The 23,028-nt window shown below is 44.2% G+C and overlaps 1 protein-coding gene and 1 long non-coding RNA gene across 3 annotated transcripts in view; one reads left to right on the plus strand and one right to left on the minus strand.

The window, feature by feature from the left end:
- The window catches only part of LOC124483714, a 60,507-nt gene that overhangs the window by 21,755 nt on the left and 15,724 nt on the right, over positions 1-23,028 (minus strand). The gene's annotated exons all lie outside the window — the stretch shown is intronic.
- On the plus strand, positions 12,518-17,855 carry LOC124483474. Of its 2 annotated transcripts, none has more exons than XR_006957836.1 (3): positions 12,518-13,085; positions 13,273-16,593; positions 16,920-17,855. It is a non-coding gene; the product is annotated as an uncharacterized LOC124483474 (long non-coding RNA). The 2 variants fall into 2 exon arrangements; XR_006957837.1 differs by having other exon boundaries at positions 13,273-13,866; positions 16,920-17,822.

Here is a 23,028-nt window from a genome sequence, read left to right on the forward strand (position 1 = left end):
CTTGTCCTGCTTGTATGCGTGTTCTGTCTTGTGTGCTTGTCTTCCCTTCTGTTTTTCCCTCACTCTCATTGCTGTATTCAGGTGCTCGTCTGGGAGTGGCTACCGTCTCCATTTCCCGTCACCGGCGCAACTACTCTCATCCAATCAACTGTCTGTCCGCCTGCATTGAAACCCTCACCTGTTCGCTGTTCTGGAGTCTCTTGTGTGTGTTTGAAGTTGGCTATGTGTTTGTCCATTCATATTGTCGACGACACTGTTGAGACATCTTTAACAATTGTTACTTGTATATCGTCCTCCTGTTTATTTTGTGTCTTATTTCTGTTAGGGCCGATACGCAGTATCGTGCTTTTCGATGTTTCTGTTTTCGTTCAGTCGCACAGGGGCTTTGGAACAGGTAAAGCTAAGCTGCGTGTGACAATCAGGTCATTGTCACCAGAGTACTAAGAGGGCACTCACTCTTCACGTCTGCAACTGCAAACAATTAGAGCAATCAGTCCACTCCCCCACTGTCCTGTGCATTTAAGACAGTCACTTCCTTCACTTCTTGCTAAGTCTTGTTAATCTTGTGCTGACATTTCTTGGCCATTTCTGATACACATACCTCGGAATACTGACCTTGTTTTTGCCCCCGTCCTCGTCTCTGCTCTACCTGTTTTATTGCATATGCATATTATATATGAACAATAGCCAAGGCTTTTGGAGCAGTGTTACGGCCTTTCCCCTAAAAAGAGGTCTGTAGCCTAACAGAACCGTCATTGCGAGAAGGCTTAGATATTTGATCTTCAAAATGTACTTTGTATGTATCCCGTTTCCTGTTTTTATCTTGGATTATGTCAGATGATCTTTGGTATAGGCCAGTGGTTCCCAACCCTTGTCCTTGGGACCCCTGTCCTGCAGGTTTTAGATGATTCACTGCTCCAACACACCTGATTCAAATGAATGGGTTGTTATCAGAGGCGTTGTTAGACATAAAACTACTGGGGCACAGGTCCCTATTCATATCCCTTTTTTTCTTTCAAACTTGCTGTGCACAGTGCACTATAGGCTATAAATTCTGCTTGCTTAACCCAGTATACAACAGTTCAGGGACGCAAGTTTGATATCAGCTTTGGCAGTTACATCTATAGTTGATGCAAGCGCACATTTCTTTCGCATTCATTTGGGCGCAAACATTTTTTTTTTGAGCTTCATACGTAATATTGTTTTTATGTTTTAGTCAAAATATGATGATCAGTAGGCCTATCATTTAGAAACTTTCTTTAGTATTGTACTGTTTTCTTAGCCTACCTCAATTCTGACTTGTGTGCCGAGTCCGACACCTGGACTGACATGTGCGTGCTGCAGTGGCTATTTTAGCAGTGGGGACAGACCTGCCTAGCCTGACGTTGTCATACTCATAATTCTAGTCAGAATATGAGTCTGAAAACTCTCCGTTGGGCTGTGACTATGGGGCGTGTTTCAACCGAACTCGTAAAACAAATGCCTCTTCGCTCAATTGGATAGACCTACAACCAATCAGAGCAACGTAATATGTTGTTTGTTGAAAACGAATTCAACCTAAGGGCTCTTTTGTGACGTTGTTGATTACGTTACTGTTGATCATCTGTCCATCATCGTATAAAGCCCACCCTGACAATTTCATTGGTCCGCCCAGATCCTGGTTTTGTATAGTTGTTCCCAATACAAGACCCTCCAGACCCACGAGACCCTCCAGTGGGCGGGGCGAAGTTGGGCTGGCAGCCAGGCTAAGACCTGCCCCCACTGCTAAAACAAATCCTAGGGGAAACACTGCACTGTCTAATAAAGTAAATTGTTAAAACTCGCACTTTGGATTTTACTGGGGCACAGCAGATTTATACTGGTTGGGAACCACTGGTATAGGCTACTTACCCACAATTTCTGTTTCTTGTAATATTATTATAATTAGACTAATTCGGTGTTCTTATTGGTCCAGAGATGTTCTCAGAAGTCCTAAAAAACATTTGCAGACTGCTGAAAGTTCGCAGAGGTCTGCAAACGTTTTTTACGGACCTACAAGCGGTTGCCTTGGAGATGTGGCGATTGACCTTGACAACATGGCGTCTGCTCCAGATTCGTTGTGTTTGATTTGGTATTTAAGAAACCAAATATTTTCAGTTTGTATAGCACCTTTCGTATGCATAGCTACATTGAAGGCCTAGGACTAGGGAGACTTGGCCAAATAGCCTACGCACTAAACAAATCAGGATAATGTTTGGCAGCCATTGTGCGTATGCATAGGCAGAACAAAACGATTTGGGGACTCTTTTGTTTGTTTTTCTATTGGGAGGCTACTGTAAATGTGCATAAATGAATGGCATGAAGTATTTATGGACGGAACCTATTCTGGTTTTTCAATATTAAGTGATCCTTGTACTGTATTGTAATGTATTGTGTGTTGTCTTGTGTGGTGTCAGGTATGTTGCTTATGTAGTATTTTATTATGGATTGAATGTGTTTTAGTACCTGTCTACAAACAAATTTCCCCAAATGGGATCAATAAAATTTACTTGACTTAACTTGACTTTATAAAAAACACTTAGCGTGAAGTATATTTCGGGCTTTAGGCTAGCAGTTGACTGGAGAGGCGCATAGACTGTCGGAGGGAAATAAAATGCTGTTGACAAACCGTGAGGTACTCAATATTTGTCTGGGATAATAAACAGTGGTATTGAGATGCACCCAGTGGTAGGCTACAGTAGTGCCTGAAGAGACAACTCCTTTACATATGATATCATATACATTTTCTTACACCTGATTAAAAAGGTTTAGTGGATGGAAAATCAATAAATGATGTGCTGAACAATTTTGCCAACTACACAATATTTGCAAATCCAATATACACAATGCAAAGTATAACATGATCTTGAACTTGGACCCCCTGTACGTGCACCCCACCTTTTCTAACCACTATCTTTATATTTTCTGCAAAACAGAATCCATTTATTTATTCATGTCTCATTATATTACATTATTTGAATAACTCCTGCTTAGTGTAAAGATGGTAAAGTTATCCCAGTTATCAGCAGGATTCTTGCAAGTGAGTTGTGATGCTCTTATGAGAGTAGGTGGAAATGCCCCACAATCCCTTTGGTGATTCCTACTGCATGATGAAACTGCTATGTCTATTCTTTGCATAACATTTGTTATATGTGAGACCATGATCAGGGGTTAATATGAACATGGGAGTTAATAAATCAGCTTTTAAGGTATCCTTTTAAATGTGTCTGACTCATGTTATATAGGGTGTTATGAGGTTGTCAATGGTTATCTGTCAGTTCCCTCTCTACATTCCTTTAAAAAAGTTAATTTAATCTGAAACCTTTGACTGTTCAGCTCACAACAATGTTGGCAACTTAGCCAAAGAGAATCCCACTACATAAGCCCAGTCATCCATATTCTGCTCCTGCAGTTGACCCAAAGAATGCTGCTTGTCATAATTCCAGGGATGAATGTAGCTTGAGTGTAGTCTGACTACGCCATCTAGTATAAAAAGTCTAGGACTTGGAAAGGTTAGTTTTTTTGTAAGGGAAGAACAGTGTGTGCGACCCAGAGGAACAGACAACAGTTGGATTTAATCAATTGATTAAGATGGTCCAAAGCTTCACAAGGCATTGTTTGCCCATCCGTATATAGCTCCCCTCTCACCACAGTCACTTCAGTCTTTTCTAGTCTTGCTACCTGTGTATACCCTGCCACCCTGACAGACCTTGTTACAATGCACCCTGACCCAGTGTCTTGGATCAACCTTTTGCTCCCATTTGCTTCTGTGTCTGACCATCCCCTGGCCCTGCTCATGCTCCTGTGGATTTACCGCTCAATACCTGTTGTTCCTGTACTGACACACCCATTTTGACCACATCATTGGATTATCCCTTTGTACCTTTGGAATCTGCTTACAAAGTTCAATTCTTCACTTGGATCTGACTCCTGGTGCCCTTCCAACTTAACAGTGACAGATATAAAAGCTGTGTGCTAAATTTGTTCTTGTTGTTGTTGAGCACAGTAGAAAACATGAAGGATTACATCTATTTGTCTGTTTGTATATAATTTCTGTTCTGTTCTCTGGAAAACCATTAGATGAATGTTGACTCATTATGTTGTGTTTGTCTCCTTAGAAATGTATGTTGTATGTTTATTTTTGACCATACCAAAGTGGCATGCAAAGTGCATGCAATGAGAGCAGATACCATTGAAGGGCAGTTCACAATTTTTTAAAGTTTTCTTCCTCGCACATAACTAATAATAGGCTAATGATGATTGAAGCAAATGTTTTTTTCACAACCTTCAGTCCACATTTTTATCACAAGTTGTAACACAATGTTTTTTTTTACAAGCATTTAGAAAAACTTTCATTCAACAACTCAAGTCTTCAGTATTTAAGAGCTTAGGGCAGGGTGTCTCCTTGCCTACAGCATCACTTGTTATCAGATGACAGTTGGCAGAACTGACGTGTTCCGTGGAGGTTTTACCATCAACATCCAGTATAATGCAGCCAGAGCCAGAGCCACCAGTAGTCCAGGAACCAGGATGCCCAAAAGGTGATTGCGAACAGAGCTGCTGGATGTAGCAAGACCTGAAGAAACACATACACACAACCAGGGAGTTTTACTAGTGTTTCCCACTAGTTCCCACTATGTTCTGTTGTCAAAAGGGAGTGGTAGGTAGGTTGTCTTTAAGTCTTCTCACCAAGGTGTTTTTCTACCTCACAGTAAACAGATCGACAGACATGACAGTGTACAATAATGTGTATAATGTGTGTAATAAAGTGCATCAGAGATGTTACTATGAAAACTGAGGATTCATAGTCTCATGTTTAGTTGTTTGTCATCTGCTTCTCTTGACATGGAGAGAAACAGCCACTGACCTGGGCACAGCTCTGTCTTGTTGAGTTTGGCTGTCTGGTTACTGATGGGGTTTTCAGCCACACAGCTAAAGGTGTTTCCATCCTGGTCCTTTATCTCCAGATGGAGAGAGATGTTGGAGGAGAGATCAGGACTGCTGGTCTGGTTTCTCCTCTCCTTTGTACCAGGTTAGGGTCACATCTCTCCCGTTCTTCACAGAACACTCCACCGTACAAGAGACATTGTTAGCTGACAGACGGGGGGAGGAGTGACTGATGGCAGGACCGGACACCGTGTCTGAAAATGTTAATTCAAATGAGTGCCAGTTAGTGTGCCAGTTATTTCCACTAGGAGGTGATATCGTCCAAGCATTAGCCTACAGTTTTGAGTCATATTAAAGCAAAATGTCCACAAACAATGCACAGGCAAGATGAGTGCTTCTCCGGCATAATGAAATGCACTGCATGAAATAAGTGCAGGCTAGTGAGCAAAAGGAATAGTGTGGAAGTAAATTGTGCGTGTTTAGGTAATTAACCTAATACCGAGTTGTGTTGGGGCAATAGAGTTTACATGGCAAGTTTATTTTGTTGAATTAGACTAGGGATCAGCGAAACGGACAACACCTAAGTAATTGGACCACACCCCCAACTCAGGATGGTTTTTTGGGCGGATTTGGGACAGAGGAGGGAGGTGGAAAACAGCAGCAGGTTATGGACGGAATATGTAGCAATAGGGATCAAAATGTTATGGACAATTGAGACATTTTGGACTTTATAGTCTAAATTAGGAAAATCCCCCTCCCTTTATAGAGCGGTTTCTTAATGTTTTCCCAAACCTTGACCAGAGTCAATGAGGCTGCCATGTGTATACACTCGATATCTGTCTACGGTCAACCTGACCTGTTCCACTTTATTCCCCTTTGCTCCCATGATGGGCAGAGAGGTTCAGGGAACACCTGCACACCCAGACACTTGGCCTTCAATCCTACACGTTCTCAACTGATAACCTTGGCTGATTTCTGTTCTCTCAGACATTGTTGTGGCTTCTTTCTCCATAACAACTCCTTCTACTGCGAGAAAACACGTAACAACCTTGAAGCTAACGAGGCGTCCCCTTAGGCCCCCCTTACACACTTAAGAATGGGTGAGAACTGTTCCCCATCCTTCTACCTTGTCCCAAACAGGAACTTTTGCCTACGATATCATGAAACCAGTTCAAATATTTTAAAGACGTGATCAAAATGTCATGAAGTAATCCTTGACAGTGTAACTTTAGATCTAATGGTTATTTTTTAGTGTAATCTTGTCCAAACACACATGCATGGGAGGGTCTGGGAGGGTGTCCATCCTTTGAATGGGTGTGCCTGAACAAAACCTTTACACAAATTGTAATCTTACCCATTTGTTCAAATGACCGGTCATTTTCGACAGGGAACACCACATGTATAAAATAGGGTATAGAATACAACACACACATTTTTATAAACTTCAGGATTTTTTGGGGCTGTGTAAATAGGCCTACCCTGTGTGGACAAAGTCATGGAACCTCATGTCAATCACAATAAATTAACTAATAGTTTTCAGAGAGAAAACATGTAAATTGGTCACTTTGACCGGAACACAACGGGAAAGCTAGACTCGGAAATGTTATCAGAATCAGAAGGGATTTTATTCGCCATGAATGTTTGCACAAACAAGGAATTTACTTTGGCAGGGAGGCGCATACATTAAACATATAGGAATATTGAAACTTAAATATGTGGACTAACTATACAAAAGGAGCAAAGTCTAGCTAATACTAAGGGGGGTCTAGCTAATACTAGGGGGAATAAAAAAAAAAATATATATATAAGTAGCCATAATTTACAATTTAACCTAAAAATACAGATAGTGCAAGAGAACAATACAATAGTGCAAATTGCAATGTGCAGGTTGTCATTGTGCAGATTGTGATTTTAAGTCAGTGTGAGTTCTTGGCCTTGTTAAAGTGGCCAACAGCGGATGGGAAGAAACTGTTTTTGTGGCATGAGGTTTTGGGCTTGATGGACCGCAGCCTTCTGCCGGAGGGGAGTAGCTGGAACAGAGAGTGTCCAGGGTGGGAGGGGTCGGCCACAATCTTCCTCGCTTGCCTCAGGGACCTCGAGGTGTGCAGATCCTCGAGGGAAGGCAGATTGCGGTCGATCACCTTCTCAGCAGTGCGGATGATACGCTGCAGTCTGCTCTTGTCCTTGGCAGTGGAAGCAGCGTACCAGTTGGTGATAGAAGAAGTGAGGATGGACTCAATGATGGCTGTGTAGAAGTGCACCATCATTGTCTTTGGCAGGTTGAATTTCTTCACTGCCGTAGGAAGTACATCCTCTGTTGTGCTTTTTTGGTGAGGGAGCTGATGTTCAGTTCCCACTTGAGGTCCTGGGAGAGAATGGTGCCCAGGAAGCGGAAGGACTCCACAGTGTTGACTGGGGAGTCACTCAGGGTGATGGGGGTGAGTGGGGCTGTGTTCTTCCTGAAGTCCACAACCATCTCCACTGTCTTAAGAGCATTGAGCTCTAAGTTGTTCTGGCTACACCAGGTCACCAGGTTGTCAGCTTCCCACCTGTAGTCAGACTTGTCCTTGTCAGAAATGAACCCAATGAGGGTGGTGTCGTCCGCAAACTTCAAGAGTTTGACAGACGGATGACTCGAGGTGCAGCTGTTGGTGTACAGGGAGAAGAGCAGAGGAGAAAGGACGCAGCCCTGAGGAGATCCGGTGGTGATGGACCGGGAGTCAGAGACTTGTGTTCCCAGCTTAACGCACTGCTTCCTGTCAGACAGGAAGTCTGTGATCCACCTGCAGGTGGAGTCGGGCACGTTTATAATAGTACACTTTATTGCTTGACTTTTGAAGTTAACAAGTTTCATTAGTCAAGTGATAGACAGGAAGTAACATCACAGCCAGCTATAGCCAATACAAAGGGCTACTGTCAGTCCATACGACTTCCAGCTCACAGCCATCTCGAGTCGCTGCCCGGAAAGTGCCAGACGCACTTAAACTACCGTGACACACTGTTCACTGGTCTTCCCAAGAAGACTTTACACTGGCTCCCTGTTACCTTCAGAATTGACTTTAAGGTCCTTTTCCTCACATACAAAGCTCTACACGGACAAGGACCCCACTACACTATAGTTCAACGTAGAATAGACCTATTCATCAACGTCAATCAATCAATTTGTAAATCATGTTTTACCATTTATTTTGAAGGATTTAAATTTACTGTGTCTAATCCAATATGTAATGATGGTAATCAATGACACACATATGTGTTCTAGAAAGAGTGGTCTGGAGTCGCAGAGGTCCGATAATATCAGCTTTACTGCAGCAGTTGGAAATCAACAGTACAGAGCTCCGGGGTTGTCTACGTTTCCCTACCCGCAACAGAGTTTGGGCTGGTTCACAAAGTCCAACTGGCTATCTGTCCCTGCCCCAGCATATATTATACAGTACAATTGAAACAGAAATATCAAAAAAGGGTTGAGGTTGTTCTCTCGTGTATCAGGGAGTTTGTTCTTCCCCACGCATCCCCCGAGCAGGTGCTCTCTCAGCCCGGTTTCAAGGTTGCTTCTGAAATGGAGAGATAACAACACAAAATACAGCCTGTTTCCCACACCCTGTGTGAGACACAATGTTTTAAGCCTGAGCACAGTTCTAAGTTCATAAGACATACATTTAATAAGCACAATACATAACTTTAATACATGCATCCTTTATAAAGTCTTACGAGCATTGTTCCCATTGCTATATAGTGCACAGTGCCCGTGATGCATTTGGTGATTAAGTTGCCAAAAATATTAATAACTGGAATTATAGATAGTGCCATGCCCGGGATACAGCTAATGATTATAGTTCTAGAATTGTACTGTAATGTATTATAAATTCTTTAACAACCCATTTATTGATCATCCAGATAGTATTGTCCATTAAGTTAATAGTGTGCGTTCTTGCATTACTTGCCAGTCAGAAGAATTGTGTTATCTTCAGGTATAATCGTCAAATGAGAAACTTGTAATGGCCACAGTAACCCTCATGGGATGTGTGTGTGAGAGAGATAACTAACATGAGACCTGGTCAAACAGCAAGAGTGTTTTCCTTCCTCAACTTGAGCCTTCTGGGTTTGTATCATTATCTATTGGCGTTCTTACAATGTTTTGGTATAATTTGAATACTTTTGAATTACTTCAAAATCAAACATTGAACATTAGGACACCTTTTACCCCAAACATTACACAGCCACACACATTTTTGTTCCACAAATAATCTTTTTTTCTCTTGAAATATTTTCAATGCAAATAAAAGTCATTTTCAGCATTACATTTACATTTAGTCATTTAGCAGACGCTCTTATCCAGAGCGACTTACAGTAAGTACAGGGACATTCCCCCGAGGCAAGTAGGGTGAAGTGCCTTGCCCAAGGACACAACGTCATGTGGCGCAGCAGGGAATCGAACTGGCGACCTTCAGATTACTATTCCAATTCCCTCACCGTTGAGCCACCTGACTCCCATTACAGTAACATACTATTTATCATTCATGAGTACTGGTAGCATGCCGTTTGTGTACAATGTTATTGGGATAGTTACAGAAACTGGATGAACGTGACACAAAGATCATTTTTCACCAGACACTACTGGTTAATAGCATTGGCTATCATTGTAGGATATTTTCAGAAGGGTTCGGATCAAAAGTTGAGTTCAAGACAGATGAGTCAAGATGCCTGGAGAGGTTTATTCAGCAATGCTCAGTTGGTAAAAGACAAAAAGATACTGATTCATAAGATGCAACACTATATATAGTCTAAATTAGGAAAATCCCCTCCCTTTATAAAGCGGTTTCTCAACGTTTTCCCAAACCTTGCCCAGAGTCACATGAGGCTACCATGTGAACACACTCGATATCTGTCTACGGTCAACCTGACCTGTTCCACTTGGTTCTCCTCTGCTCCCACGATGGGCAGAGAGGTTCAGGGAACACCTGCACACCCAGACACTTGGCCTCCAATCCTGCACGTTCTCAACTGATAACCTTGGCTGATTTCTGTTCTCTCAGACATTGTTGTGACTCCTTTCTCCATAACAACTCCTTCTACGGCGAGAAAACACGTAACAACCTTGGAGCTGTGGCCCCCCTGTGGCCCCCCTGTGGCCCCCCTGTGGCCCCCCTGTGGCCCCCCTGAGCTGACAAAAAAAAAATATAAGTTCTAGTAGTCTTCATGAAACGAGGAAGGGAATTTCTAGCCTTTTTTTCCCCAGTAAATAAAAAAGTTAAATTAAAGAGAAACATATCAAGGTTTTGAGAGAGCTGAGGAGCTGGAAGAGGGAGAGCCAGAGCCGTTTGTATGATTTTAATGTATAGCAAAATGTAATTATTTAATGTAAAATATAATTTGTGTCAGTTTTTTATGTGCCCCTCTGGTTAAACACTGGCCCCCCTTTGGCCCCCCCAGTAAAATTTGTCTAGAACCGCCACTGGTGAGAACAGTTCCCCATCCTTCTACCTTGTTCCAACCAGGAACTTTTGCCTACGATATCATGAAACCAGTTCAAATATTTTAAAGACGTTATCAAAATGTCATAAAGTAATCCTTGACAGTGTAACTTTAAATCTAATAGTTATTTTTAATGTAATCTTGTCCAAACACACATGCATTGGAGGGTCTGGGAGGGTGTCCATCCTTTGAATGGGTGTGCCTGAACAAAACTTTTACCCAAATTTTAGTCTTACCCATTCGTTCAAATGAACACCACAGCTAGGTATACAATAGGGTATAGAATACAACACACACATTTTTATAAACTTCCGGATTTGTTTGGGCTGTGTAGATATGCCTACCCTGTGTGGACAAAGTCATGGAACCTTATGCCAATCAGAATAAATTAACTAAATGTTTTCAGAGGGAAAATATGTAAATTGGTCACTTTGACCGGAACACAACAGGATGGCTAGACTTGTAAATGTTATAATAGTACACTTTATTGCTTGACTTTTGAAGTTAACAAGTTTCATTATTCACTTGATAGACAGGAGGTAACATCACAGCCAGCTATAGCCAATACAAAGGGCTACTGTCAGTCCATACACCTTCCAGCTCACAGCCATCTCAAGTCGCTGCCCGGAAAGTGCCAGGCGCACTGTGTTCACACTGTGAGTATTTACTTCGTTGCTCAGGGTGGTTGATCCAGGATCCGATGAAGACAGACCCATGGTAGTGACTGCGTCCTGGACAGTGTTATCATGCACTGCAGATGGGGTTTCATGATTTGGGAAAAAATGATCTCTCCCAGGTATCCCCCTGTAGCTATTCGTGGGCGTAGCAGGTGAATTCCTCACACATCTCAACACGAAAGCGGTTCCGTTGGCGTCTGATTGGAAAGTCAGACGAATGCATCCAAATGTCAAAGTCCAGTTGACTAATGTGGACTGCTCGTGCTGTAGTTCGTCCGACAACATTACAGGAAAATTGATTGTTCTGCTTTTTAACTGGAGACTTGTGCGAGGTTTACAACAGCCTTGGGGCGCGTCTTCTGCATTTGGAGCTGAGGAGGACGCCATATATACAAACTTTGGTTGGACAATTCAGCCGAGGTTGGATACACATTGTTGCATAAAAACATGAATAAACATAAAGCATGGTTGGATAAACCAGCTTTGTTGGATGTTCTGAACAGTCATAACAATAGACAATAGACATAACAATGTCAGGACAATTCAGCCAGTAATCCGCCATTGCCAGGATGCCATGATGCACGCTGATGTTTAAATTGTAACTTTTTTAAATATGTTCATACAACAATGTTTGCATCCTACCAATTCCATGAGGCCTAATTTGAGGATTAACGTGTGCGTATTGGCATGTATCATGTGGCATGTAAATCGTATCATTGAGGCATTTTGATGCCGCCTCATCGGACGTTGTAACTTTCGCAGGGTATCACAGAGCTCTGAATAAGAGCGTCTGCTTAATGACTAAATGAATGAGCTGCACTGCCAGGGTGCCATGGCTGAACTAGGCTTTGGTCATTTTCTTCAGCGTTTTACGCACATAACGTTTTCAAACATTTTTTGCGGGTGACAACCGATTTGTTCCTGGCACAATACAACTTTCATTTTAAAATGTTTAGTTTTAAAGTTTATATTTTTGATCGCGACTCCAAGAATATTGTCAAACAAGTATAGCCAAACAGCCCTAGATTCAGGTTGCTGAATTGTGCCTATGCATAAATGACAAGCTTTTTGACAATTCTCCTCAGATAACAAGGTAATTGCATCATACCAATTCCAGGAGGCCTAATTTTTTGGATTAACTTGTGCGTATTGTCATGTATCAGTGAATGGTACAGGAGAGATTTCCACGGAAGCACAATTTTTCTTTTAGAATATTTTCTATTGTTAATTTCAGAAGGTAGGCTGTGTGTGTTAAGAAGTGTTCCTGAGCGAAAGTTCAGAGGACTTCACTCATCAGTGGTTGGAGACTGAATGAGTCAGATATCATGTAGTACAAACAAATGGGAGGTGCTAAAGCGCATCACAGTCAGCTGTAACCAATCCAAAGGGCCACTGTCAGTCCGTTACGCCTTCCAGCCTTGTAGGCTATTTAAGTCTATGCTTCCAGCTCACAGCCACTTCGATTCGCCGCCGGGAAAGTGCAAAGAAGAAACCGAAGAGGATCCGGAGAGGCTGGGAGACCGAAGAGGAAACCAAAGAGGATCCGAAGAGGCTGGGAAACCGAAGACAAAACAGAAGAGGATCTGAAGAGGCTAGGAAACCGAAGAGGATCCGAAGAGACTGGAAAACCGAAGAGGAAACCGAAGAGGAGGTGGCTCTAAAAAACTGCACGACTATCAACTCGCTACGGCGCTGCCCGCTGTCCCATTCGTTTCAATTGAGCTGTGTGGCTCAAAAAAGCTCATTCCCCCAGGTGATAAGAACTTTCGTGCGACAATTCTCTCCAAGTCGGGAGGATATGTCCTCTGGTAATGGAGGACTCGCCCAGGTCTCGTCCTGGACAGGAGAGGGGGAGGGAATCTGACGGACAGACAGGGGGCGGGGTAGGGAATCTGACGGACGGAGAGGGAGAGTGAATCTTGTGCCTCAACTCGCTACGACGCTGCCAGGCAGCTGTGCCTCTCATTTCAATGGCGCTATGGGAAAAGAGTTTCAGACATTTCACTCGGAAGTTCTGCTTTTTTGGGGGTATTTATCAAACCCGTTTCAGTTGTGGAGTTGTGCCTCCAAAATATCTCTGGATGCAATAGCCAAATACTAAAATATCCATGAAACCCAAACAATATTTCAAACACGTAGGTTTTCTACACTTGTAATATTTAGACTTTATTACTTAATTTTTTGAAGTTAACATAATTCATTTGTCTCATTATAGACAGGAGGTGACATCCAGCCAGCTATAACCAATTGAGCTGTGGCTGGGAAAAAAGTGGACATCATTCGTGTCAATGGAGCAAGAAACCTAGGTGGCTGTGAAAATAATTGCACACATTGTACGTCTATCAACTCGCCATGATGCTGCCTGCCAGAACCATGGCATGGGTTGTCCCAACTGTGCGACCGCACAAGGCCTCGTGTCACTGGTGGCCTTGCGCCAGCCTGGTTTGCAACCACAAAGGTTTTTTTGTGTTTTTTTTCTACTTTCAATATTTGTGTATACCTGTTCTTGACTCGATGTGCTATAAAATGAAATAGAAATGAGCTAGAAACCAACAGGTGGCCTTGCCTGGTTTGCAATCACAAAGTGTATTTATTTTTTCTACTTTCAATATTTTTTTATTCCTGTTCTTGACTCGATGTGCTCTAAAATGAAATCGAAATGAACAAGAAACTCTGGCTGGGATAAAATGCACACAGTGTTTGCCTTTAAATCACTACGACGCTGCCCACTGTCCGATTAGTTTCAATTGAGCTGTGTGGCTGGGAAAAAGAGGACATCATTCGTGTCAATGGAGCTGGAAACCTACAGGTAGGTGGCTGAGAAAATAATGTGTAGGCCTACGCCTATCAACTTGCTACGACGCTGCCCACTGTCCGATTAGTTTCAATTGAGCTGTGACGCTGGGAAAACGTGGACATCATTCGTGTCAATAGAGCAAGAAACCTAGGTTGCTGGGAAACGGTGTACACAGTGTACGCCTATGGGTTGTCCCAACGTTTTTTCTACTTTCAATATCTTTTTATTCCTGTTCCTGACTCGATGTGCTATAAAATGAAATAGAAATGAGCTAGAAATCACCAGGTGGCTGGGAAAAAGTGCACACAGTGTACGCCCATCAAATAGCTACGACGCTGCTCACTGTCCGATTAGTTTCAATTGAGCTGTGAGGCTGGGAAAAGGTGGACATCGTTCGTGTCAATAGAGCAAGAAACCTAGGTTGCTGGGAAACAGTGCACGCAAATCTATCAACTCGCCACAATGCTGCCCGTCAGAACCGTGGCATGGGTTGTTCCAACTGTGCGACCGCACAAGACCTCGCGTCACTGGTGGCCTCGCGCCTGCCTGATTGCAATCACAACGTTTTTTTGGTGCTTTTTTCTACTTTCAATATTTTTTCGTTCCTGTTTTTGACTCGATCTGCTCAAAAAAGTGCACACAGTGTACGCCTATCAACTCGCTACGACGCTTCCCAGTGTCCGATTAGTTTCAATTGAGCTGTGAGGCTGGGAAAAAACGGACATCATTCGTGTTTATAGAGCAAGAAACCTAGGTTGCTGGGAAACGGTGAACACAGTGTACGCCTATGGGTTGTCCCAACTTTTTTTCTACTTTCAATATCTTTTTATTCCTGTTCCTGACTCGATGTCCTCTAAAATGAAATAGAAATTAGCTAGAAAACCAACAGGTGTCTTGCCTGGTTTGCAATCACAACGTTTTTTTTTTCTTTCAATTTTTGTTTATTCCTGTTTTTGACTCGATTATCAACTCGCCATGATGCTGCCCGCCAGAACCGTGGCATGGGTTGTTCCAACTGTGCGACCGCACAAGGCCTCGCGTCAGTGGTGGCCTCGCGCCTGCCTGGTTGCAATCACAACGTTTTTTTGGTGCTTTTTTCTACTTTCAATATTTTTTCGTTCCTGTTTTTGACTCGATGTGCTCTAAAATGAAATCGAAATGAGCTAGAAACCACCAGGTGGCTGGGAAAAAGTGCACACAGTGTACGCCTATCAACTCGCTACGACGCTTCCCAGTGTCCGATTAGTTTCAATTGAGCTGTGAGGCTTGGAAAAAGCGGACATCATTCGTGTCAATAGAGCAAGAAACCTCGGTTGCTGGGAAACAGTGCACACAGTGTACGCCTAACAACTCTTCACAACGCTGTCCGCTGTCGCATTTGTTTCAAAGGAGAAACATATTGTTTGAGGCGAGAGAGAGCCCCGACCTGCAGTAGGCTAGGTTGTGATTGCAGTTTTCCTAAGCGAGCAAGTTCAGAGGTCCTCTTTCCTCGGTAGTTCGTACCAAAAAATGGGAGGTGTTCCAAAGCTCCGAAATTGTTCAGATAACAAGGGGTAGAAGGGGACGCCAGTTTGCGAGCTGAGAGGAGGGAGCTGAGAGAGAGAGTGCGCGAGCTAAGAGGAGGGAGCTGAGAGAGTTTGATCTCATACATTGCATAAAGTCACTTCAAACAATAAACGGGATAATATGTGTATGTACGAGTTATGGTAGGCCCTACAGGAGAGAACCAAGCACTTGTGCGGGGTTTACAACAGGCTTGAGGCGCGTCTTCTGCGTTCGGAGCTGAAGTGGACGCCATATATACAAACTTTGGTTGGACAATTCAGCCGAGGTTGGATAAAACATTTTTTTGTTTTCATGCAAATAGCCTGCATTTATTTACTCATCCGAAGCTTAACCCTCTAACATAAATGTTAAAATTTGGAGGAGTAATCCCCCATTAGTGCATATGCATATGGTACTATACAACCTTCTTTTTACAATAAAGGAGTCAGAAAGTTTGTATATATGATTGCAACTACAAGAATGTTATACTGACAAAGAAATAGCCACACCACATTGTGCCGATGCGTAAATGGTAAGCTTTTTGCAATTCTCTTCACGCAACAATGTTTGCATCAATTCCGGAGGCCCAATTTGAGGAATAACTTGTGCGTATTGGCATGAGTTACTGGTAGCCTACTGGAGATATTTTCCACGGAAGCACAATTTCTCTTTTAGAATGTTTTATTTTGTTAATTTCAATAGGCAGTAGGCTAGGCTGTGTGTGTTATATGCAATGTTATACGCGATATCAGAGGACCGATCTCTCATCGGTGGTCGGAGATGAATAAGACGGATGTCATGTAGTAGGCTAGCCTACAAACAAATAAGAGGTAGGCTACTGCGCTTGGACATCACAGCCAGCTATGTCCGAAGGGCTCCAGTCCCAAGCCTTCCAACCTTGTATATAGGCCTACGCTTCCGGCTCACACCCATTTCGGGTTGCCGCCAGGATAGTGCCAACCAGACGCACTGTGTTCACACTGTGATATTTAGGCCAACTTTGTTGCTCACGGTTGATCCAGGATCCGAAGAGGATTGTGCCATGTATTCATTTGACCATTAATTTAAATAGAAATTAGTTTGATTTTGGCGGAACGAGTTGCTGCGTCTGTAACAGTGTCAGCGAGAAATAGCTTTCCAAAATGATCGGTTGAACAAGATGTGGGTGCGTAACAGGAATTGGACAACAAGCAAGTAGGTGGCTGGTAAACAGTGCACACAGTGCATGCCTATCAACTCGCTACGAAGCTGCCCGCTGTCCCATTCGTTTCAATGGAGCTAGAAACAACAGCCCTGACATATCACTCCGAAGTTTTGCTTGTTTGGGGATATTCATCAAACCAGTTTTTCAGTTGCGTCAAAAATATCTCTGGATGCAATAGGCAAATAATAAAATATAAATTTAACACAAGAAATATTTAAAACATTTTTGTTTAGGTTGTCTAGACGTGTCATTTTTAGTAGGCTGCACTTTATTGCTTGAATTTTGAAGTTAACAAGTTTCATTTGTCTCATTATAGACAGGAGGCAACATCGCAGCCAGCTATGATAACCAATCCAAAGGGCTACTGTGATCCGCCTTCCAGCCCATTTCGGGTCGCCTCCGGGAGAGTGCCAGACTGTGTTCATACTGCGAGTATTTACTTCGTTGCTCGATCCAGGACAGTGGACAGTGCTATGCACTGCTGATGGGGCTTCATAATTTGTAGTCCTAAACTACCTTATTAGCCAAATGTTCTAAAATCAGTTTCCAACCAAAACGCATCGCTCCAAAATTCTGCTTGATAAGGGTAGGCCTATAACCAGGCGCGGATTAATGCACAGGCTTGCCTAGGCTGCAGCCTAGGGGCCCCACCTGTGCAGGGGGCCCCGGATTGGCCGGATTGTTTTTTAATATTTTAAATGTACTTAAGCAAGAACAAAATAAAGACCCCAATTGGCACATAAGAAACTTTTTCTTTTTTAATAAGCAAATCATTGGGTAGATATGACTTGGGTCACATCTGTCCAATCAGCTGCTGCTGGTCAAATCATGTCAATCATTTACATTGCTCACTGCTATTGCTAGATGGCATAGTATTAAAGTGGAGCAAAAAAACGCTAAATAAAAAGGTCAAAAGAACAACATGACCAAGATATCCTGAAACAAATCCCGAGATTGAATGGATACTTCAAGGCTGCTGAATCTTCATCCAGTCGAAGACAAGATCATCCACAGCAGGAGGACTGCCAGCTAGCATCGGCCATCGGTAATATTTCAGCGAATTTGGGAAAGTTACTGGAATTGGTACTAGTGTGTAGTATTAGTACTTTTAAGGATCTGAATACTTCTTCCACCACTGATGTTGTGATTTTGCCTCAGTAAAACATGGTGTTCTGCACTGATGCAGATGCTGTAGCCTACCTTTGGTTAATAAAGCTAAAAGCGATTAGTTTGCAGTTGAACTGTGAATGCAGGGTATTCTGTTGCTTTGCTGTTCATAGTTACATTCCGTTCGTAGTAGTTGTTTTGAGGCTGTGGAGGCAAAGGGTTATATCTGGTATTGTGAGGAAATGATAGCATTATACTGCTGATCAATGCTGCTATACCAATCAATATCTAATATGAATATGTAAACACACATGTTTTGTAATGCTAATAACTAAGATACAAATATTGAATGTGATCAATTGATTTAATAAAGTAACAGATAAGAAACATTGAAATGTAACTTTGGTGTGTGGACAAGAATGCAGATGTCAGGCAAACTGACTTGGGAGGCGAGTTTGTGACGCTCAGGGACTGGTGTGAGCACAATGAGCTAGTCAGCTCATGGGAGTAAAAGTGTCAACTTGGGAGATAAGGTGATGCTGGGAACATAACTCTTCTCTGCTTCAGGACGAGTCAGACCGGACAGTTCTTACTATGGATAATATGCCCCCTTCCCCTGGAGACCCTGCCCCCCCCCCCTTCTCACTGGATGCTCCCCTTCTCCTTGGAGCCCATCTGCCCCTTTACATCATCTGACCTAGGAGTGGTCTTACCCTCTCCCCTTCCCCTTGAAGACCCCACCCCGTATATCATCAGGACCTCGAGATGACCTGCTCTCAACTCTGGAGAACTCAAACCCCCCCCCCCCCCCTTGGATTGCATCAGACCTGTGGGTCTTGTCCACCCCCCTCCCTGAACAACACCAGACCTGTGGGTCTTCTCTGCCCCCTCCCTCTCCTAACATCACCAGGTCCGTGGACTGCCCACCTTGCGCCAGCATGAACGCCCTGGACATTTAATTGGTTAACAATAGCCACCCCAAGGTCTCCTGACCAATGGCCACTCACCAGACCTCCCTCTCTGGGGAGTACAAGATCTGTCTCCCAAGGGCGGGGAGACAGAACTTGGGAGGGGCAGAACTTTCTCTGATATTCTGTCACGACCACTTTCTCAACGAAGGCCTTCGTTCGTTCTAATCTTATACTCTGTTTTGGTGGGATGACTGCTGTTGCATCATCGACTGATTCATTGTACTAGACTACGGACATCTTGGTGTATTGTTTTCATTGTGTATCTTGTGATTGCATCATTACTAATTAAACTACAAATAACTTGGTCCGATGCTTAACCATGTATCATTCTTCCTCTCAACACCCAGTTTACACTATCCTTAACAATTGGTGACCTTCCGACGTGCCTGGGTGAGAGATCTGGACGAGAGGTCCCTGAGAAGGGGACCCCAGCCGGCAGGAGCGGGACAGCTGTGGTTCACTGACACTCACTTGGATATCCACAAAAATAGGGTAAGCAGAGCCTGTTTAAACGAAATCTGCATAGCTTAGGACTTTAGCTTTTAGGAGTGAGTGTCTTTAAACTGCACTGTACTGTGACTCTGGGCTGCACACTTTGAATCAAATTGTCCATAGAGAGATTAACGTTGATGCAAACTCAATGATACATTTGTAATTGTGAAACGAGGTGGGGTCTGGCAGATGTGGCACTGTGACAGGAGCGCTCGGCAGTTTCTACGTGGTACGGGGCGTTGCCTGGCAGTGGTCACACTGTGACGGGAGCACCTGGCTGTTTCTGATTGTGTCTATTGTGAAACGAGGTGGGGTCTGGCAGATGTGGCACTGTGACAGGAGCGCTCGGCAGTTTCTACGTGGTACGGGGCGTTGCCTGGCAGCGGTCACACTGTGACGGGAGCACCTGGCTGTTTCTGATTGTGTCTATTGTGAAACGAGGTGGGGTCTGGCAGATGTGGCACTGTGACAGGAGCGCTCGGCAGTTTCTACGTGGTACGGGGCGTTGCCTGGCAGTGGTCACACTGACGGGAACACCTGGCTGTTTCTAATTGTGTCTATTGTGAAACGAGGTGAGGTCTGGCAGAATGTGGCACTGTGACAGGAGCGCTCGGCAGTTTCTACGTGGTACGGGGCGTTGCCTGGCAGTGGTCACACTGTGACGGGAACACCTGGCTGTTTCTAAGTGTGTCTATTGGAAAACGAGGTGGGGTCCGGCAGAATGCGGCACTGTGACGGGAGCACCTGGCTGTTTGAGATAGACGTAAATAATATGTTTGTGGAGATTTAAGGAGTAGCAAACCTCTTTTTCTTGCTTTCTCTCTCTTTCTCCCTATCTACTGCATTGCTGGAATGGGCTATGCCGAGGTTCGAGCAGGGCACATTTCACAAGCAGACTCTCTCTCTTTCTTGCTCTCTCTCCCTTTCTCTATTGCATTGTCGGGATGGGGCCATGCCGAGGTTCGAGCATGGCGCATTTTAGACAAGCTCTCTCTCTCTCCCTTTCTCTCGCTCTCTCTCTCTCTCTCTCTCTCGCTATCTCTTAGCATTGTTGGGTTAATAATGTGTATCTCTCCCTTTCTTGCTCTCTCTCCCTTTCTCTCTATTGCATTGTCGGGATGGGGCCATGCCGAGGTTCGAGCATGGCGCATTTTAGACAAGCTCTCTCTCTCTCCCTTTCTCTCGCTCTCTCTCTCTCTCTCTCTCGCTATCTCTTAGCATTGTTGGGTTAATAATGTGTATCTCTCCCCTCGCACCTTTCCCCTCCCCTCTCCTCTCCTCTCACCCCTCCCCTCTCACACACTCTCCCTTCACACACCTCCCCTCCCTTCCCTTCCCCTCTCCTCTCCTCTCCTCCCCTCTCCTCCCCTCTCCACTCCTCTCCTCTCCTTTCTCCTCTCCTCTCCCTTCACACATCTCCCCTCAACTCCCTACCCCTCCAACCCCTACCCTCTCACACACTCTCTCACTCTCGCCCTCTCTCTCTCGCTCTCCCCACCTCCCCTCTCCTCTCCTCCCCTCTCCTCTCCTCTCTCCCCTCCCCTCCCCCCCTCACACACTCTCTCCCTTCACACACCTCCCCTCAACTCCCAACCCCTCCCCTCCAACCCCTCCCCTCTCACACACCCTCTCGTCTCTCCCTTCACACACCTCACCTCCCCACCACTCCCCTCTCACACACTCTCTCCCTTCACACACCTCCCCACCCCTCTCCTCCCCTCCCCTCTCTTGCACTACACACACTCTCTCTCTCTCTCTCTCTCTCTATGTCTCTCTCTCTCTTTACCTCTCTCTGGTCAAGGAGCTGAGACCTACCGGTGCCAACTAAACTCCTTGTCTCTCTCTCTCTCTCTCTCTCTCTCTCTCTCTCTCTCTCTCTCTCTCTCTCTCTCTCTCTCTCTCTCTCTCTCTAATACTGATGTGTATGTGTGGATCTTTGAGACTCTACCCACAGCTACGACCAGCAACAGGTAAGCGCTATTACAATTATTTTGGTGGTTGGCATTGACTGGTGACAGTGGGTTGCAGCTGTTACTAGCCTGGATCCGGCTGGTGGCAGTTGGGTGGTTGGTGAGCTCCGACTGGTGGTGGATTATATTATTGCAGTTGTGTTTTGTCTGTGGCTCCGACTGGTGGTGGATTATATTATTGCAGTTGTGTTTTGTCTGTGGCTCCGACTGGTGGTGGATTATATTATTGCAGTTCTATTTTGTCTGGCTCCGACTAGTGGTACATGGCATTACTACAGCTGTTATTGTTTGATTCCAACCAGTGGTGGAACAACAAGTATTTATGGTCAGACGTGACCTTGCTATCTGTGTGTGTCTGTTATGTTTGCCTTATGTTGCCTATATGTATCTGTCATGTTTGTTTTATGTCTGTTTCAAACAAGAAAAAGTTATGTTTATGTGTCTTTAAGGAGAGGACAAATGAAGTGGCGTCCATCGCACGTTGAATTAAGGCCAGGTTATAAAATATTAGACTGGTGGCAGACCAAATACACGGTCAACCCAGATACTGGGTTTAAAGAAGGCAGCGGTAAAAAAGACCCCACAACCAACAGAAGAGTGGCATTAACTGAGGAAGAATACAAACTTGTGTTTGCAGGATCGCTGCAGTGCATAAACAAGGAGGAAATAAAAGAACAGTATCCAACACAAGCAGAATATTTCGAGAAGCTGGCATCACAAATTATAGTCAAACCTTCACACTTGCAGCCAATCGTGGAGAAGCTCCACAAGAGCGCACACTCGAAAACTTTTGACGCCTTCTTTGAACCACCAACGTTGGAAGAATATCTGCGAGGGACAACAACGAGTGAAGTCGAGGCTCGCCCGGATAAGTGGATAACCAGAATCTGTGTGACATACAAGGCCGTCTGGCATATGAAGCACTGGCCAGGCAGAAAAGAATCACCTGAAGACAAGTCACGTCCACGGAAACGTGCAAAGCACGAGGAGATAAAGGAAGCTTGGGAGGAACTACCAGGGAGGCGGACTGACGATCAGACAGCATTGCTGGAGAGGCTGAGGCCAATTGAAGGCAACAGGAAGACAATCAATTGGGTCAGAGCTGAGTTCATCATTGAACCAGAGGACATAATTGACTTGACTGTATCCAACTAGACCGACTCGACTATCCAGCAACATCACTGACTTGACTGTATCCAGAATTTACCCTGACACAAGCCTGATCTGACTGACACCAGACTTAGAAACACCAGGAGAAGAGAAGGATGGCGTCCAGACCAACCACCTTGAAGGCAGTAAAGGATGTGATGTGGAGAAGGCTGGAAGCCACCAATTCCAAGAAAGAGATAGAGGAGAAACGCAAGACATTTGAGCATCTATACCTGGATTGGGGAAGGAGGGGACTGATTCTGGGAAATGTAATGGAAGTAACATTGGATGACAGGAAGAAAATAACCGAATTTGAGAGACAAGAGATGATTTCCAAGAAAAATGAATGGGAAAAGGCAGGCAGCCACAAGATAGGAGGAAGCAAGCGAGCCTATGAACAAGCTAAGCTGAAACATGCAAGGGCAACAGAATTAATAATGATGTTGACCATCCCAGAAAATCAACCAATAACAACCCACCTGCCGCCAAAAATAAGTGAAAAAAGATTGTACCCAGACATCACAGAGGCAATAACTCCAACAGCTCCAGACGCCAAGGAGACCCCAAAAGCCCCTACAGCTCCCCCACCTTATTCATCCAACAATCCATTTACCCAAGCCCCAGTGTTCGAGGTCAAGTCGGGAAAACTTGAATTAGAAGTCAACGGGAGACGCACGGACATCCCAGATGATCTTACAGTGGAAGAACTGACAGAAATGGCATCAATACTGGGAGA

Source organism: Hypomesus transpacificus, chromosome 21 (assembly GCF_021917145.1).
Source record: "Hypomesus transpacificus isolate Combined female chromosome 21, fHypTra1, whole genome shotgun sequence".
Taxonomy (NCBI): Eukaryota; Metazoa; Chordata; class Actinopteri; order Osmeriformes; family Osmeridae; genus Hypomesus; species Hypomesus transpacificus.